Raw genomic sequence first — 4,184 nt, 5'->3', positions numbered from 1 at the left:
GTACAATTCAAGTTATAGGTATCGGTTATTGACTTTTTACCTGGCTTTGGTACCTTGTACATGAGCTAGGACCTTATGATTCTGCATGAAAGGAGGACTAGCAGCCCAGTTGCACGGGAGAATGTGAATAGTGTTCATATGTAGTAAAAACGAAAGAAATCCGTCTGTTTCCGCCATTTCTTATCGAATCGACTTAAAGCCAGATCGTCACATTGGCCGCTCTTCTCTCTGAAACGGTTGTACTTATCGTCTGCAAAGCTATGTCGCGTGCTGCGGTATGCGGAGACACTAAAAGCACCATAGTAGAACACAGATGAAGCTTCTAAGTTGATGTTATAGCCAGTAAGAAGTAGTACAATTCAAGTTTTAGTATCGATTATTGACTTTTTAGCTGGCTTTGGTGTCTTGGACATGAGCTAGGGCCTTAAGATTCTGCATGAAAGGAGGACTAGCAGCCGAGTTGCGAGGGAGAAAGTAAAAAGTGTTCATATGTAGTAAAAACCTGAGAAATCCGTCAGTTTCCGCCATTTGTTATGGAATCGACTTAGAGCCAGTTCGTCACATTGGCCGCTCTTCTCTCTGAAACGGTTGTACTTATCGTCTGCAAAGCTATGTCGCGTGCTGCGGTATGTGGAGACACTAAAAGCACCATAGTAGAACACAGATTAAGCTTCCAAGTTGATGTAATAGCCAGTAAGAAGTAGTAAAATTCAAGTTTTAGGTATCGATTATTGACTTTTTAGCTGTCTTTGGTGCCTTGGACATGAGCTAGGACCTTAAGATTCTTCATTAATGGAGGACTAGCAGACGAGTTGCACGGGAGAATGTGAAAAGTGTTCATATGTAGAAAAAGCCTGAGAAATCCGTCCGTGTTCGACATTTGTTATCGAATCGACTTAAAGCCAGATCGTCACATTGGCCACTCTTCTCTCTGAAACGGTTGTACTTATTGTCTGCTAAGCTATGTCGAGCGCTGCTGTATGCGGAGACACTAAAAGCACCATAGTAGAACACAGATGAAGCTTCTAAGTTGATGTAATAGCCAGTAAGAAGTAGTACAATTCAAGTTATAGGTATCGATTATTGACTTTTTAGCTGGCTTTGGTACCTTGTACATGAGCTAGGACCTTATGATTCTGCATGAAAGGAGGACTAGCAGCCGAGTTGCACGGGAGAATGTGAAAAGTGTTAATATGTAGTAAAAACCAAAGAAATCCGTCTGTTTCCGCCATTTGTTATCGAATCGACCTAAAGCCAGATCGTCACATTGGCCGCTCTTCTCTCTGAAACGGTTGTACTTATCGTCTGCAAAGCTATGTCGCGTGCTCCGGTATGCGGAGACACTAAAAGCACCATAGTAGAACACAGATGAAGCTTCTAAGCTGATGTAAGAGCCAGTAAGAAGTAGTACAATTCATGTTATAAGTATCGATTATTGGCTTCTTAGCTGGCTTTGGTGACTTGAACATGAGCTAGGACCTTAAGATTCTGCATGAAAGGAGGACTAGCAGCCGAGTTGCACGGCAGAATGTGAAAAGTGTTCATATGTAGTAAAAACCAGAGAAATTCGTCCGTGTTCGACATTTGTTATCGAATCGACTTAAAGCCAGATCGTCACATTGGCCGCTCTTCTCTCTGAAACGGTTGTACTTATCGTCTGCAAAGCTATGTCGAGTGCTGCGGCATGCGGAGACACTAAAAGCACCATAGTAGAACACAGATGAAGCTTCTAAGTTGATGTAATAGCCAGTAAGAAGTAGTACAATTCAAGTTTTAGGTATCGATTGTTGACTTTTTACCCTTCTTTGGTGCCTTGGGCATGAGCTAGGAACTTAAGATTTTACATGATAGGAGGTCTAGCAGCCGCGTTGCACGTCAGAATGTGAAAAGTGTTCATATGTAGTAAAAACCTGAGAAATCCGTCCGTTTTCCTCATTTGTTATCGAATCGACTTAAAGCCAGATCGTCACGTTGGGCGCTCTACTCTCTAAAACGGTTGTACTTATCGTCTGCAAAGCTATGTCGCGTGTTGCGGTATGCGGAGACACTTAAAGCACCATAGTAGAACACACATGAAGCTTCTAAGTTGATCTAATAGCCAGTAAGAAGAAGTACAATTCAAGTTATATGTATCGATTATTGACTTTTTAGCTGGCTTTGGTGCCTTGGACATGAGCTAGGACCTTAAAATTCTGCATCAAAGGACGACTAACAGCCAAGTTGCACGGAAGAATGTGAAAAGTGTTCATATATAGTAAAAACCTGAGAAATCCGTCCGTTTTGGTCATTTGTTATCGAATCGACTTAAAGCCAGATCGTCACATTGGCCGCTCTTCTCTCTGAAACGGTTGTACTTATCGTCTGCAAAGCTATGTCGAGTGCTGCGGCATGCGGAGACACTAAAAGCACCATAGTAGAACACAGATGAAGCTTCTAAGTTGATGTAATAGCCAGTAAAAAGTAGTACAATTCAAGTTTTAGGTATCGACTGTTGACTTTTTACCCTTCTTTGGTGCCTTGGGCATGAGATAGGAACTTAAGATTTTACATGATAGGAGGTCTAGCAGCCGCGTTGCACGTGAGAATGTAAAAATTGTTCATATGTAGTAAAAACCTGAGAAATCCGTCCGTTTTCCTCATTTGTTATCGAATCGACTTAAAGCCAGATCGTCACGTTGGGCGCTCTACTCTCTAAAACGGTTGTACTTATCGTCTGCAAAGCTATGTCGCGTGCTGCGGTATGCGGAGACACTAAAAGCACCATAGTAGAACACACATGAAGCTTCTAAGTTGATCTAATAGCCAGTAAGAAGTAGTAAAATTCATGTTTTAGGTATCGATTATTGACTTTTTAGCTGTCTCTGGTGCCTTGGACATGAGCTAGGACCTTAAGATTCTTCATTAATGGAGGACTAGCAGACGAGTTGCACGGGAGAATGTGAAAAGTGTTCATATGTAAAAAAAGCCTGAGAAATCCGTCCGTGTTCGACATTTGTTATCGAATCGACTTAAAGCCAGATCGTCACATTGGCCGCTCTTCTCTCTGAAACGGTTGTACTTATTGTCTGCAAAGCTATGTCGAGCGCTGCTGTATGCGGAGACACTAATAGCACCATAGTAGAACACAGATGAAGCTTCTAAGTTGATGTAATAGCCAGTAAGAAGTAGTACAATTCAAGTTATAGGTATCGATTATTGACTTTTTAGCTGGCTTTGGTACCTTGTACATGAGCTAGGACCTTATGATTCTTCATGAAAGGAGGACTAGCAGCCCAGTTGCATGGGAGAATGTGAAAAGTGTTCATATGTAGTAAAAACCAAAGAAATCCGTCTGTTTCCGCCATTTGTTATCGAATCGACTTAAAGCCAGATCGTCACATTGGCCGCTCTTCTCTCTGAAACGGTTGTACTTATCGTCTGCAAAGCTATGGCACGTGCTGCGGTATGCGGAGACACTAAAAGCACCATAGTAGAACACAGATGAAGCTTCTAAGCTGATGTAATAGCCAGTAAGAAGTAGTACAATTCGTGTTATAGGTATCGATTATTGACTTCTTAGCTTGCTTTGGTGACTTGACCATGAGCTAGGACCTTAAGATTCTGCATGAAAGGAGGACTAGCAGCCGAGTTGCACGGGAGAATGTGGAAAATGTTCATATGTAGTAAAAACCTGAGAAATCCTTCCGTTTTCGACATTTGTTATCGAATTGACTTAAAGCCAGATCGTCACATTGGCCGCTCTTCTCTCTGAAACGGTTGTACTTATCGTCTGCAAAGCTATGTCGCGTGCTGCGGTATGCGGAGACACTAAAAGCAACATAGTAGAACACAGATGAAGCTTCTAAGTTGATGTAATAGCCAGTAAGAAGTAGTACAATTCAAGTTTTAGGTATCGATTGTTGACTTTTTACCCTTCTTTGGTGCCTTGGGCATGAGCTAGGAACTTAAGATTTTGCATGATAGGAGGTCTAGCAGCCGCGTTGCACGTGAGAATGTGAAAAGTGTTCATATTTAGTAAAAACCTGAGAAATCCGTCCGTTTTCCTCATTTGTTATCGAATCGACTTAAAGCCAGATCGTCACATTGGGCGCTCTACTCTCTAAAACGGTTGTACTTATCGTCTGCAAAACTATGTCGCGTGCTGCGGTATGCGGAGCCACTAAATGCACCATAGTAGAACACAG

The sequence above is a fragment of the Schistocerca gregaria genome, unplaced genomic scaffold, assembly GCF_023897955.1.
Source record: "Schistocerca gregaria isolate iqSchGreg1 unplaced genomic scaffold, iqSchGreg1.2 ptg000049l, whole genome shotgun sequence".
In the NCBI taxonomy this organism is placed as follows: domain Eukaryota; kingdom Metazoa; phylum Arthropoda; class Insecta; order Orthoptera; family Acrididae; genus Schistocerca; species Schistocerca gregaria.
This window is presented reverse-complemented; position numbering follows the sequence as displayed.